The sequence below is a fragment of the Lepidochelys kempii genome, chromosome 8 (genome assembly GCF_965140265.1).
Source record: "Lepidochelys kempii isolate rLepKem1 chromosome 8, rLepKem1.hap2, whole genome shotgun sequence".
NCBI classification, from domain to species: domain Eukaryota; kingdom Metazoa; phylum Chordata; order Testudines; family Cheloniidae; genus Lepidochelys; species Lepidochelys kempii.
Genome location: NC_133263.1, coordinates 107065019 through 107081209, shown reverse-complemented (window position 1 = coordinate 107081209; position 16191 = coordinate 107065019). Strand labels below are relative to the sequence as shown.

Sequence of the window (16191 nt, the reverse complement as noted above, 5' to 3'; positions counted from 1 at the left end):
GTTAAATGGCTGAATTCCTTTTCTAGTCTGTTTAATAGGAAAAATAGGACACCTGGGGAAGCCATACATGTCCCCCAAAGGGGCCATGCACCCCCAGCTTCTGCATTCAGAAGTTACTCTCAGCCAGCTACCTCTCTATATCGGATGTAAAATGGTTAAATCATGTATATTAAAGTGACTAGAAATAAGTTTAATAGCCACAGGTGTGCTTTATCTCTTCGTCCACCACCCCCAAATTCAAATAGAGTTGCTTTTGCTAAAATGTTTCGGGTTATTTTTCCATAACTAGCCATAAACCTTTGGGTGCTTGGGAAAACTAGACGTGTATAGGGTCTAATTTAGAAGAGTTGTGGTAGCCGTGTTGGCTCCAGGGTATGAGAGAAACAAGGTCGGTGAGGCAATATTTTTTATTGGACAAACTTTTGTTGTCAGAGATGGTTCCTCACTTTTTCTGAAGTCCTTCTGCAGAGTTGGTCTCATAGCCTGGGACCAACACGGCCACAACAATAATGGAAGATACTGAATTTTGCTGTCTGAAATGGAAACTTCACAATGTAAAAAGGGAAGCCACATTTAACAGCAACATCTACTTCCTTACCAAATGCAAGAAACAAAACAACATCCCCAGAGGACTCACTAGCTATAACCCTCTGAACACTATCTACACCTCTAAATATGCCGAACAACTCTGCAAAAGGACTTCGGAAAAACTGAGGAATCATTTGCTGCATCAGAAGTTGGTCCAATAAAAGATAATACCTCCTCCACCTCTCTCGCTTAGAAGAATGAGTTACTCCATACGTGCCCTAACAAAACTTTTCAGAACATGTTTGTTCTGGGAGGTAGTTCCCAGATAGAATTTAAAGTGCATTTAAAAAAATCCTAGTATCTTATTTCTCATAGTTATTTTGTTAATGACTCTTACTGTACTTTCAATGCAGTCTGATTTAACTGCTTCCCTTGCTGGCTGACTTCCCTTCCCCAGCCAGGGCAGAATCTGTCTCTTGGCTAGTGATGGGGTACACTGAGCCACTCCTGCTCAACTCCCATTACCTTTGATTGGGAAGAATCACCTATGTTCATTGTAGGCTGGATATGTTACCAACTGGAGGTAGGAAACAGCTCAGATTTGTGATGTGTGCAGTTCTGATATGCTGTATAAATAAGATTGAGACTTTCTCTGCTAAGCCCACATGTGTGTACATTGATTTGAACTGTTCTAAAGCAGGCAATACGATGACTGAATTTGGCAAGTACAAGGAATGTTTACTAATACTCACCCCAAACTTGGGATCCAGTTGACGACTGAGGCCTTATTTTGTATTTTTGCAAATTATTGTTGGTCCAGTTCAGTGTTTCTTAAAAAAGGTAAAATTGCATTTTCATCTTTGACCCTGTTCACAGACCTTGTAACTTGGGGGTTGGATTTGGCAATAAAATTTGCCTCTGTTGTGTCATACCACAAGATCCTTCTCAGGCATTTTAACCATTCTTTACAGAATTAGTGGACAGGTAATAATGTGTGTAATCGAGTGCTGGATTGATCAGAGATGCAGTCTTGGGGCTGTTGTGCCATTTTTGTCAGAACAGTTTCTGTAAAAGTCTAATGTAAATTCACGTGGTAGACATGAACTCCAAAGGTGCTGTTACAGTTTCTTGGGCTTTTAGTTGGCAATCCAAGGGTTCGAGCACCTGTAATCAGGGTGGATTTGTTTTAAATCACTAGTCAGGAAGTCTCGATTTAATCATGGTTTTCTACATAAAAGTACATTCTTGCTGGTTGTTATAACCTTCATACCTGTTCTTCACAACTCCAAAAGAGACGTAGGCTTCATTTTTAGACGGTGCACACTATACATTTTTAAACAGTGATTTATTTTGAAAACTTTTCAGATTAGTTTTACAGCTATATCAAAAAACGAATGATTGTTTGGTTATGATTCCAGTCAAGGAATTATGATGTGATTGGAATAACAGAGACTTGGTGGGATAACTCACATGACTGGAGTACTGTCATGGATGGATATAAACTGTTCAGGAAGGACAGGCAGGGCAGAAAAGGTGGGGGGAGTTGCACTGTATGTACGGGAGCAGTATGACTGCTCAGAGCTCCAGTAAGAAACTGCAGAAAAACCTGAATGTCTCTGGATTAAGTTTAGAAGTGTGAGCAACAAGGATGATGTCGTGGTGGAAGTCTGCTATAGACCACCAGATCAAGGGGATGAGGTGGACAAGGCTTTCTTCCGGCAACTCACGGAAGTTACTAGATCGCAGGCCCTGGTTCTCCTGGGAGACTTCAATCACCCTGATATCTGCTGGGAGAGCAATACAGTGGTGCACAGACAATCCAGGAAGTTTTTGGAAAGTGTAGGAGACAATTGCCTGGTGCAAGTGCTGGAGGAACCAACTAGGGGCAGAGCTCTTCTTGACCTGCTGCTCACAAACCGGGAAGAATTAGTAGGGGAAGCAAAAGTGGATGGGAACCTGGGAGGGAGTGACCATGAGATGGTCGAGTTCACAGGGAAGAAAGGAGAGCAGCAGAATATGGATCCTGGACTTCAGAAAAGCAGATTTTGACTCCCTCAGGGAACTGATGGGCAGGATCCCCTGGGAGAATAACATGAGGGAGAAAGGAGTCCAGGAGAGCTGGCTGTATTTTAAAGAATCCTTATTGAGGTTACAGGGACAAACCATCCCGATGTGTAGAAAGAATAGTAAATATGGCAGGCGACCAGCTTGGCTTAACAGTGAAATCCTTGCTGATCTTAAACACAAAAAAGAAGCTTACAAGAAGTGGAAGATTGGACAAATGACCAGGGAAGAGTATAAAAATATTGCTCGGGCATGCAGGAGTGAAATCAGGAAGGCCAAACCACACTTGGAGTTGCAGCTAGCAAGCGATGTTAAGAGTAACAAGAAGGGTTTCTTCAGGTATGTTAGCAAGAAGAAGAAAGTCAAGGAAAGTGTGGGCCATTTACTGAATGAGGGAGGCAACCTAGTGACAGAGGATGTGGAAAAAGCTAATGTACTCAATGCTTTTTTTGCCTGTGTCTTCACAAACAAGGTCAGCTCCCAGACTACTGCACTGGGCAGCACAACATGGGGAGGAGGTGACCAGCCCTCTGTGGAGAAAGAAGTGGTTTGGGACTATTTAGAAAAGCCGGACGAGTACAACAAGTCCATGGGGCCGGATGCGTTGCATCCAAGAGTGCTAAAGGAGTTGGCGGATGTGATTGCAGAGCCATTGGCCATTATCTTTGAAAACTCACGGCGATCGGGGGAGGTCCCGGATGACTGGAAAAAGCTAATGTAGTGCCCATCTTTAAAAAAGGGAAGGAGGAGGATCCTGGGAACTACAGGCCAGTCAGCCTCACCTCAGTCCCTGGAAAAATCATGAAGCAGGTCCTCAAGGAATCAATTCTGAAGCACTTAGAGGAGAGGAAAGTGATCAGGAACAGTCAGCATGGATTCATCAAGGGCAAGTCATGCCTGACTAATCTAATTGCCTTCAATGACAAGATAACTGGCTCTGTGAATGAGGGGAAAGCAGTGGACGTGTTGTTCCTTGACTTTAGCAAAGCTTTTGACACTGTGTCCCACAGTATTCTTGCCAGTAAGTTAAAGAAATATGGGCTGGATGAATGGACGATAAGGTGGACAGAAAGCTGGCTAGATTGTCGGGCTCAATGGGTAGTGATCAATGGCTCCATATCTAGTTGGCAGCCGGTATCAAGCGGAGTGCCTCAAGGGTCGGTCCTGGGGCTGGTTTTGTTCAATATCTTCATTAATGATCTGGAGGATGGTGTGGATTGTACCCTCAGCAAGTTTGCAGATGACACTAAACTGGGAGGAGAGGTAGATATGCTGGAGGGTAGGGATAGGATACAGAGGGTCCTAGACAAATTGGAGGATTGGGCCAAAAGAAATCTGATGAGGTTCAACAAGGACAAGTGCAGAGTCCTGCACTTTGGACGGAAGAATCCCATGCACCGCTACAGACTAGGGACTGAATGGCTAGGCAGCAGTTCAGCAGAAAAGGACCTAGGGGTTACAGTGGACGAGAAGCTGGATATGAGTCAACAGTGTGCCCTTGTTGCCAAGAAGGCCAATGGCATTTTGGGATGTATAAGTAGAGGCATTGTCAGCAGATCGAGGGACGTGATCGTTCCCCTCTAGTCGACATTGGTGAGGCCTCATCTGGAGTACTGTGTGCAGTTTTGGGCCCCACACTACAAGAAGGATGTGGAAAAATTGAAGAGAGTCCAGCGGAGGGCAACAAAAATGATGAAGGGACTGGAACACATGACTTATGAGGAGAGGCTGAGGGAACTGGGCTTGTTTAGTCTGCAGAAGAGAAGAGTGAGGGGGGATTTGATGGCTGCTTTCAACTACCTGAAAGGGGGTTCCAAAGAGGATGGATCTAGATTGTTCTCAGTGGTAGCAGATGATACAATGAGGAGTAATGGTCTCAAGTTGCAGTGGGGGAGGTTTAGGTTGCATATTAGGAAAAAAATTTTCACTAGGAGGGTGGTGAAACATTGGAATGTGTTACCTAGGGAGGGGATATCTCCTTCCTTTGAGGTTTTTAAGGTCAGGCTTGAAAAAGGCCTGGCTGGGATGATTTAGTTGGGGATTGGTCCTGCTTTGAGCATGGGGTTGGACTAGATGACCTCCTGCGGTCCCTTCCGACCCTGATATTCTATGATTCTATGAAGTCATTGGGAGGTGAACTATCTCCAGTTCAACAGGTTAGTCATTAATATTTGAAGGATTTTCTTGCCATGCTGTATTAGAAGGAGAACATCAACAAACAGACATTTAAATTGTTTTAGTTAACTAAAACAACAACGTTAAGTATTCTGGATTTTTTTCTTCAACAGCAAACATATAATGTAACAAAACAAACATATGTCCCTCACTCCTTGTCCAGATCTATTCCACCCCCAACAATCTTCTGTTTATTGAACTTTTTGAAACTTTGCACTTTTAGAGGGAGGTAAGGGATTGACTCTGTGTACACAAATTTGCAGAGGGACAATAGAGTTGAGGTCTGTTACTTCTCACCTCTATATATTATTTATTTATTTAAAACATTTTTGCTGTTAACAAGCATGTTACCTCTGGGGATACAAATCCACTGTTTGAGAACTGCAAAACTAAGCATCTCTGATGGTATCTTCTAGACTGAGCACTGAGTCCCATTGGGTAGATAGAAAGATAAACCTAAATAATCTATACAGAAGCCCCTGGAACCCCAGAAGATTGGGTCCCTAATCCATGAACTACTGGAACTCATTTACAAAACTTTTCTTAAATATTACATGAATATATTGTCTCATACTATAGGATTAGAATTTATAATCCCTATTCCATGATGATACCTTTGAGCTATAACGTATCTTATTTAAAACTATCTTCAGAGAGGTTTTTTCCTCAAAAAGCATTTTATAAAAAAAAAAAATACGATTTAAATGGAAAAAATCTGATTTTTTTATTTAAAAAAAAATCATTGATTTTTATCCACTCTGCCTGTGATGGATTGCTCCTTTTTAAGAAAAGTAGTATTAAAAAAGTAAATGCATTATTGCTACCTATAATTAATTTAGCAAATTCCTGTAACTCCTCTCTTCAGCCAAAGCTCTCTCTTGGGCTGGCATTTCTTTTTTCCTTTTTGAGGTTTGGAGTGTTCTGGGACTGCTGGTTCTTTCTGCCAAGCGGCTCCACTGTGATGTGTCTACTATACAAAGTGGTGAGCTCTAATCATCCTCCACTTCCCATGCTGAATGGTGGAATGTTTCTCTTTATCATGGCTCAAACTGCTCCTGTGTTTTCACTGTGACATGGCCTTTGCAGAGCTTTGGAAAGGATCAGAAGACCTAAACCTAGTGAGCTGGGAAACCTACACACCTTCAAGTCACTAAACTAGTAAGAGATTAATAGGGTCTCCAACTATTTAAATTCTTGAATTTTCCCTACTATCTCTTAAACTCAAATAGGCGATAATGGTTTTGCTAACTAATGAAAAATATTGATCTTATCCTATATCAGTGTGCCATTGAAAATGAGAGGTCCGTGTTTGCATTACAGACAATTTCACTTACAGTACAATCTTCAGATTCCAAAGTGGAAAAAGCGATTCTAAAGCCACACTTGGACTGCAATAGTAGACTTCTGATTCAGGAATGTTGTCATTGGAATTGCCATCCCAAATTCAGGTAACTGAGTTCTGCAGAGCACTTGTGGTCTCTGGTGATCAAGCTTTGGATGTGGGAATTTTTCTTAATAGCCCTCAGTGCTCCCACTGGTTCTGTAGTGGGCCTGACAGGATATCTGGAGAGCAGTGTTATGGAATGAAAAACACTGCTGTCCTAACAATGTTCATGATGCACAATTTGGCAGAAAGCAATACAGTTTCTAAAGCCTGTACTTTTTTTAAGGAGATGTGCCAGAATGCGTCTCAGCATATTGCTGTGTTCTGAGTATGGCTTGGTTTGTGGAGCATATTACTATAGTGGTATGTGACATCCTGGCTGTGTTAAACCTTTATTACTAAGCTCTCATCACTCCTCTGAGACTAATAGTTTGTGTTTTTGTGATTTCTCAGGACCACTTCCAAAACAGCATGCAATATTAGTTAGTGAGCGTTGTTTTTTTTTTTTGGAGGGGGGATGGATTGTTGGGGGGTTAGTCTTTTACTAAAATCTGTTTCTGCTGAAAACATCTTCTCTGTGTGTGTGTAGGATATGAAAAGATATTACTTCAGCTTCTTTGGTTTCTGGTGGGATAGGACAGTCTCTCAAAATCCTCTGAGAGAATCTGGTAAAAGGAACAAAAAACCTGGGAAGTGACTTCACAAAGAAACTGTTTTACAGTAAAAGGTATTAACTGAAAAGGTGCAGCAACAGTTTAGAAAGGTGAACTAAAACCAGATTTGGCTACATCCACTGCACACTGCTATTGTTCACTATGCTCTTTGTCTTTTACCCCATCTTACATTCAGTCCTTGCTGCTGAAGACTCCATGGAGACATAGGTAATCCTATATTGCACAGGGCATCCGAATTGACTGAGCAGTGGTAATATTCAACAAACTGGTATCTTCACTGAATGATGAAATCAGTGCAGGGACAGCAGTTGCATAAAAGAATGGCTTCCTTACTTGTCTCTGCATCAGTTCAGTATGGCCATACAGCTCGCTGGCTGCTGGAGTTTTGTTCACATATTGCTCATCATCGTTGGTGTATCAGTACCGTCAGGGACATTCTGTGTTGTATCCAGAGTGGATTAATTTAAATCAAAACAATTTAAATCACCAGTTTAAATCATAATTTAAATCAGCAAGGAGGAAACCTTGATTTAAATTACTGATTTTAATCCTGTTTTGCATTTGTACTTTTTAGTTATTTTCCTAAAGAAAGATTGATTCTCATTAGTTGGTAATCATTAAAACATGTTGTTTGCAACTAAAATCTAGCCTTTACACTAAATTTGGTGCTTCTTTTTGCTAACCAGGAGGATTCATTATATCTATATTATCTCAATCCCCTTGTCTTAAATTTGTTTGAGCAATTATATAGCTTAACTTACTTTTATTCAGATTCTTAATTTGTACATTTGTACTATGTTAGAAAATGGTGAATGATGCATTTCTTATTTACTAGATGATAATGTAGTTGGGGATTGGTCCTGCTTTGAGCAGGGGGTTGGACTAGATGACCTCCTAAGGTCCCTTCCAACCCTGATATTCTATGATTCTATGATGATATTTTTACTAGTGATTTGTGTCAAGCTTTGTGGGTGGAAATTCAATTAAAAATACACAGAATTTTAAATTTTGTTCTGAAATAAAACACTTGATGATAAGAAAAAAGGCTATAAAAGGTTATCAAAATATGTTTTGTGTTTATAACTAACTGATTTATAAACAAAGGAAGTATTATCTGTAATTACTTAATTGAACTGATTGTTTCTGGTCACTGTGTCCTTCAAGATTTTAGAACTAGTAGATGTCATCCTCTCGCACTTAGGTTTTTATTAATAGAATGAAAAAGGAAAACAAGCTTCCCTGCTTTTTCAGCTCCCAGTTGGTTTTTTACTTTTGAATGAACTAGCCATTGAACTGAGCATGCTGAATAAACTGAAATAAAAAAACAAAACAACTCTTTGCATCTGCAGAAGAGGCTACTGCTGTCAAAAGCTGGTTTAGCACTTCGACAGACTCTGGTTCTAGGTGCTTAGCCAGAGACTTCCGCCAGATCAGTGGTCTGACTTACTTTAAAACTTGCAGCAAACATGTACAGCGTAATATTATTTTTTGTATTTAATTTAAATGATTTAAATAGATGATAGGTTTAAGCCTTAACATAAGTTGTCATAATTTCAAATGTAATTTTAATTGTTTATTTCAAAAAACGCATCTGTATTTAATTTAAATTTAAAAACAGATTATTGTGTTTTGTTTTTTATTTTATTTTTAACCACTTATTTTTATCCACCCTGTTTGTATCAAGTATCTGTTCACTAGTGCTCAGTAACTCTTACTTGGAGCAGAAGACTTGTCTAACTAGCTGGGGAGCTGATTTAAGCAAAGCTGCCTTCTCATTCTTGTCCACGTGCAGAACCTGTAAGAGCACGTGGAATTTGGGAATCCTTCTTTCCCATGCTGCAACTTCAGTCATATTGATACATGCTTACCAGGCTGTGTCATGCTGACGGAACTGGTGGTTATTGGGCAGGCAAATGTTTAGGGCGTGGTGATTGTTTGAGTGGCTGCAAGCCTGCAAGTCACTTATATGCTGTAGCTCAACCAGAAATTATGGGCTTGATGAAGGAATTACTGGGTGAAATTCTGTGGCCTATGTTATGCATGTGGACAGATGACATTGTCATAATGGCCCCTTCTGACCTTCAAATCTTATATAGCTTTTGAAAGAGAGATAAAAGTCAGATCCTGACCCCCTGAGTTTACTAAAAATCCCATGGCTAGAGCCCTGTGCGGATAAAAATTTGTATCCGCATCCAATCCATGATCCACAAACAGGGTCTGTTGATATAAAGCGGATATCTTCAGATTTGCAGGGCTCTAACCATGGCATTTTGTGTCTAATCTAAAAACTTCTGTGGTGACTGAAGAACTAGTGAAATTATGATTTCATCTAAAGAGATAAGACTGAAAGCTGAGCTGCTTAGAGGACAAGGGATTTTAAGACAGACTTTTAAAAGTTTTACGTTTTTGTTTTGTATTTCACACTATTTATTTCCCAGTGCTTAAGGAAAAGCATGTCTTTGTTTAAGATTCAGCATCCTTGCCTCCTCCGTTTATCTATCATAAAGAAGGGAAAGTTGTAGATGAAAATTTCCGAACTCAAAAAATGTTGTATCCAGCACATTACATCCAGCATGGGGGAATGCTATATAAGACCTCATCTTGGCTGATAAAGAAGAATTTATCTCAGAATTAAAAATTAATGGTTCCTTAGGTACCAGTGATTGTGACTTGATCATATTTACAGAATATAGTCCAAACCAATAATATATGTATTTGACGCTTTAAAAGGATCATGTTCACAAATCTGAAAACAATTATGAGCCAAACAGGTGAAACAGAAAATTATAAATGATAATTGGGAATTATTCAAGAACCTTTTACTAAATGTCCAACATGCCACAATACCACAATCCAGGAAGAAGGCTGTATTGGTTCAGAAACCAAACTAGTGTAGAGGGGAAGCAAAGGCAGCTATAAAAGAATGGAAGAAAGGGGAAGTTGATAGAAATTAATACAAATTAGAAGCTAGGAATTGTAGAAATTTGATAAGGGAAGAGTTAAGGACAATAAGGAATTCTTAAAACATATTAGGAACAAAACGAATCTTAACGATGGTATTGTTCCTTGACTTGATGTAAGTGATAGAATTGTGGAATCCAGACATGTTCCATAAGTATTTCTGTTCTGTATTTGGGGGTAAAAATCAGATGTATTCATCATCATGAGAACTGGAGGTTCATGGAGAATTGGGGCACAAGAGCCAACTATCCCAGTGTGCAGGAAAGACAGGAAATATGGTAAGTGATCACCCAGGTTTAACTTGGAGATCTTCAATGACCTGAAACTCAAAAAAAGAGTCCTACAAGAAGGTCCGATTACAAAGGATGGATATTAAAAAACAACACTGGCATGTAGGGACAAAATTTGAAAGAGCAAGGCACAAAACAAGATTAAATTAGCTAGGAGCATAAATGGTAACAAGAAAACATTTTACAAATATATCAGAAGCAAGAGGAAGACCAAGGACAGAGTAGGCTCGTTACTCAATGAGGAAGGAAAGACAATAGCAGAAAATGCAGCAATGGCCAAAATGTTAAATGCCTTTTTTTGTTTCAGATTTCACTCAAAAGGTTAGCAGTGAGCAAATGACTAGCATAGTCAACATCCATGTAAATGGGGTAGGGTCTGAGGCTAAAACAGGGAAAGAATAAGTTAGCCTTGGTCTACACTAGTAACTTACGTTGGTGAACAATCCACATCCCTGAGCAATGCAGTTCTACTGACCTAACTCCCGGGGTAGACAGCGCTACGTTGATGGGAGGGGTTCTATAGCCTCTCGGGGAGGTTGATTACCTGCACTGACAGAAGAAGGCCTCCCATCAGCCTAGATAGCGTCTTCACTGAAGCGCTACAGTTGCGCAGTTCCAGCCTTTTTAAGTGTAGCCAAGTCCGTAAGAATTACTTAGACATGTTGGATGTTTTCAAGTTGGCCGAGCCTTGCAAAATACGTCCTAGAATAGTTAAGGAACTGGCTGAAGAGATCTCTGAGCCATTAGCGATTATCTTTGAGAACTCGTGGAGGATGGGAGAGATCCCAGAGGACTGGAAAAGCGTAAGTGTAGTACCTATCTATGAAAAGGGAAATAGGGACAACCCAGGGAATTATAGACCAGTGAGCTTAACTTTGGAATTTGGAAAGATAGTGGAGCAATAATCAATTTTTACTCTCCTAGAGCAGTGGTTTTCAAACTTTTTTTTTTCTGGCAACCCAGTTGAAGAAAACTGTTTGATGCCCGCGACCCAACGAAGCTGGGGATGAGGGGTGTGGGAGCGGCTCAGGGCTGGGGCAGAGTGTTGGTGTGTGGGAGTGAGGGCTGCAGGGTGGGGCTGGGAATGAGGGGTTCAGGGTGTGGGAGGGGGTCAGGGCTCTGGGCTGGGGGTGCAGGCTCTGGGGTGGGGCTGGGGATGAGGGGTTTGGAGGGGCTCCAGGTTTGGGGGGCTCAGGGCTGGGGCAGGGGGTTGGGGTGCGGGCTTACCTTGGGTGGCTCCCAGTCGGTGGTGCAGTGGGGGTGCTAAGGCAGGCTTCATGCTTGTCCTGGCACCGCGGACCGCACTGTGCCCCGGAAGCAGCCAGCAGCAGGTCCACCTCCTAGGCGGAGGCGTCCAAGGGCTCTGCGTGGCTCTTGCCCTCAGGCATCGCCCCCTCCAGCTCCCATTGGCCGGGAACTGGCCAATGTGAGTGAGGAGCCCTTTGGCTCCCCACCTAGGAGCCAGACCTGCTGCTGGCCGCTTCTGGGGCGCAGCACTATGTCGGAACAGGTAGGGACTAGCCTGCCTTAGCTGGGCAGCACCGATGATGGGACTTTTAACGGCCCGGTTGGCGGTGCTAACTAGAGCCACCGTGACCCAGTGCCTAACACTCTGTGACCTAGTACTGGGTTGTGACCCACAGTTTGAGAACCACTGACCTAGAGGATAATAAGGTGATAAGTAGCAGTCAGTATGGATTTGTCAAGAACAAATTATGTCAAAGCAACCTGATTTCCTCCTTTGACAGAGTAACAAGCTTTGTGGATGGGAGGGAAGCAGTAGATGTGATGTATCTCGACGTTAGTAAGGCTTTTGATACTGTCTTTCATGAGCTTTTCATAAACAAAGTAGGGAAATACAGTCTAGCTGAACCTACTATAAGATAAGTGGACAGCTGTTCGGGAAAAACAACTCAGAGAGTAGTTAGCAATGGTTCAACAGTCAAGATGGAAGGACATATCAAGTGGGGTACAGCAGGAATCTGTTCTGGGTCTGGTTCTGTTTAACATCTTCATAAATGATTTGGACAGTGGCATAGAGTGCACTATAAGGTGGGTAGAAAGCTGGCTAGATTGTCGGGCTCAACGGGTAGTGATCAATGGCTCCATGTCTAGTTGGCAGCCGGTATCAAGTGGAGTGCCCCAAGGGTCGGTCCTGGGGCCGGTTTTGTTCAATATCTTCATAAATGATCTGGAGGATGGTGTGGATTGCACTCTCAGCAAATTTGCGGATGATACTAAACTGGGAGGAGTGGTAGATACGCTGGAGGGGAGGGATAGGATACAGAAGGACCTAGACAAATTGGAGGATTGGGCCAAAAGAAATCTGATGAGGTTCAATAAGGATAAGTGCAGGGTCCTGCACTTAGGACGGAAGAACCCAATGCACAGCTACAGACTAGGGACCGAATGGCTAGGCAGCAGTTCAGCAGAAAAGGACCTAGGGGTGACAGTGGACGAGAAGCTGGATATGAGTCAGCAGTGTGCCCTTGTTGCCAAGAAGGCCAATGGCATTTTGGGATGTATAAGTAGGGGCATAGCGAGCAGATCGAGGGACGTGATCGTTCCCCTCTATTCGACATTGGTGAGGCCTCATCTGGAGTACTGTGTCCAGTTTTGGGCCCCACACTACAAGAAGGATGTGGATAAATTGGAGAGAGTCCAGCGAAGGGCAACAAAAATGATTAGGGGTCTGGAACACATGACTTACGAGGAGAGGCTGAGGGAGCTGGGATTGTTTAGCCTGCAGAAGAGAAGAATGAGGGGGGATTTGATAGCTGCTTTCAACTACCTGAAAGGGGGTTCCAAAGAGGATGGCTCTAGACTGTTCTCAATGGTAGCAGATGACAGAACGAGGAGTAATGGTCTCAAGTTGCAGTGGGGGAGGTTTAGATTGGATATTAGGAAAAACTTTTTCACTAAGAGGGTGGTGAAACACTGGAATGCGTTACCTAGGGAGGTGGTTGAATCTCCTTCCTTAGAGGTTTTTAAGGTCAGTCTTGACAAAGCCCTGGCTGGGATGATTTAACTGGGAATTGGTCCTGCTTCGAGCAGGGGGTTGGACTAGATGACCTTCAGGGGTCCCTTCCAACCCTGATATTCTATGATTCTATGATTCTATGATAGAGAGTACATTTATAAACTTTGTGAACAATACCAAGCTGGGAGGGGTTGCAAGCGCTTTGGAGGACAGGATTAGAGTTCAAAATGATCTTGACAAATGAGAAATTATCCTATATAAACAGGATGAAATTCAAAGACAAGTGCAAAGTCTTCTACTGAGGAAGGAATATTCATTGTGCCAGTACAAAATGGGAAATGACTGCCTTGGAAGGAGTACTGCAGAGAAGGATCTGGGGGTTATTGTGGATCACAAATTAAATGAGGCAACTATGTAATACTGTTGCAAAAACACAAACAAACATACATTATTCTGAGTAATAGCAAGAGTGATCTGGCCTCAGCTGAAGTATTGTGTCCAGTTCTGGGCACCACATTTTGGGAAAGATGTAGGCAAATTATCAAAAGTCCAGAGGAGAGTAACAAAAATTATTAAAGGTCTACAAAAGTGACCTATGAAGAAAAATTGAAAAAATTGGGTTTGTTGAGTCTGGAGAAGAGAAGTCTAAGTGGGGAAGTGATAACCGTCTTCAAGTACATAAAAGGTTGTTATAAAGAGGAGGGTGATAAATTGTTCGCCTAAACCACTAAGGACAGGACAAGGAGTAATGGTCTTAAATTGCAGTGGGCAGGAGGAGAGGGGGATATAGGTTAGACATTAGGGGAAAACTTCCTAACTCTAAGGGTAGATAAGCACTAGAACAAATTACTGTCACTAGGGAGGTTGTGGAATCTACATCATTGGAGGTTTTAAAGAACAGGTTAGACAAACACCTGTCGTGGATGGTCTAGATGACACTTAATCCTGCCTCATTGCAGAGGACTCTGTCATGAGAAGACAGGACTCTGAAAAGTGAAGGGCTCATGATAGATAATCAGCTGAGCTCCCTGTGTGCTGCTGTAGCCAAAAGGGCTAATGAGACCCTTGGACATATTAACAGGGAAATATTGAGTAGGAGTAGAGAGGTTATATTACCTCTGAATTTGGCACTGGTACAGGTGCTACTTTAATACTGTGTCCAGTTCTGGTGTCCCCAATTCAAGATAAATTGGAGAGCGTTCACAGAATAGCCATGAAAATTATTGAAGATGATCACCTATGGCATATAGGGGCAGCATTAAATTCCCTTCAAGAGTCTGGTCTCATGGCCAACCCAACAAAATGTAAATTAGCCACCACAGAGATGACCTTTCTGGGGTAGAGCATAGGGGCGGTCTCTTAAAACCACTAATTGATAAAGTACAAGCTCTAACCACATGCCTTGTCCTCAAACAAAAAGGCAAATGAAGCAGTTCTTGGGCCTGCTGGGATATACCAGAGGTTTATCTCTAACTTCACTTTACTCATGGCCCTCTAACAGATCTTATAAAAAGACAGTAACCCCAGAAAAATCCAGTGGGATGGGAATTGTGAAGACGCTTTTAACACATTGAAGCCCCACCTGTCAGTCGCCCATCATTTTTAATCCTGACTTTTTGCAAGAATTTATATTACATACAGATGCCTCCGATATTGGAGTGGGCCCTGTGCTTTCACAGGACTTTGCAGGTGAGCAGCACTTGGTCCTGTATTTAAGTAGAAGATTGTTCCCTGGGGAGAGGGCCTTTTCAATTATCGAAAAACAAGCACTGGCAATTTAAGCGATTCATAGATTTTCTCAGAAGTAACTGCTGCGTAATCCCTTCTCATTGATCACTGACCACGCCCCCAGCATTGGTTGAATACCATGAAGGACTCAAACCCATGTATAATGCAGTGGTACCTGGCACACCAAACTTTTTGGTAAACATCATGTTTTTCCAAGGGAGGTCGGAGATGCGGACGCTTTGAACCAGGAACTGCTTCCCATCTTGACGGCTGGAGTATATGATGGGGTACACCTTAATCCCATCTGGGAAAAGGTTAATGGGGTCCTCTGGGCTCAGCTGACACTAAATAGGCATATCTGCAGAGCCTCCTCCACTGGGAGGAAATTAACTTTAAAGGGAGACTGTCACAGGAAGGGGTGGCAACCAGGAGAGAGACTGCTGTGCTTCAGAGTTTGCTGATTCCTGCCACAAAGATGCTGGGAGGAAGACCGCTTGTGAACCTCTGCTGCCTAGAAAAGCCCACCAGACGAGGCACAAGCTGGTTGCAGCACGGAGGGGTTGAAGGGCCCCACACTACAAGAAGGATGTGGAAAAATTGGAAAGAGTCCAGCGGAGGGCAATAAAAATGATTAGGGGACTGGAACACATGACTTATGAGGAGAGGCTGAGGGAGCTGGGATTGTTTAGTCTGCAGAAGAGAAGAATGAGGGGGGATTTGATAGCTGCTTTCAACTACTTGAAAGGAGGTTCCAAAGAGGATGGCTCTAGACTGTTCTCAGTGGTAGCTGATGACAGAACAAGGAGTAATGGTCTCAAGTTCCAGTGGGGGAGATTTAGGTTGGATATTAGGAAAAACTTTTTTACTAGGAAGGTGGTGAAACACTGGAATGCGTTACCTAGGGAGGTGGTGGAATCTCCTTCCTTAGAAGTTTTTAAGGTCAGGCTTGACAAATCCCTGGCTGGGATGATTTAATTGGGGATTAGTCCTGCTTTGAGCAGGGGGTTGGACTAGATGACCTCCTGAGGTCCCTTCCAACTCTGATATTCAATGATTCTATGATTCTAAGATAAGCCCTGGCCTGGAGTCTAGCCGTATTTAACCTTCATAGGCAAGCTAGGTCTATGTAGACTCTCTTGAAACACTCAGAGACTGAGTGTCCCCATAATTGTAAGGACTTTTAAAGGAGAAAGGGCTCTCCAAATACCCAAATGGGATCTAAAAAGACCCAGTTTATCACAGGATGACTTGATCACATTCTGTAAGTGCCTACATGGGGAACAAAATTGGATTATACTGTAGAATCCTCTTCAGTGTAGCAAACAAAGGTCTAATGAGATCCAGTGGCTGGGAGTTGGAGCTAGACAAATTCAAACTAGAAATAAGGTAAAATTATTTTATACCTCA

At 42.4% G+C, this 16191-nt stretch overlaps 1 protein-coding gene across 3 annotated transcripts in view; it reads left to right on the top strand.

Moving 5' to 3' along the window:
- Positions 1-16191, top strand: part of ST3GAL3 (ST3 beta-galactoside alpha-2,3-sialyltransferase 3) — a 389973-nt gene that overhangs the window by 109488 nt on the left and 264294 nt on the right. The gene's annotated exons all lie outside the window — the stretch shown is intronic.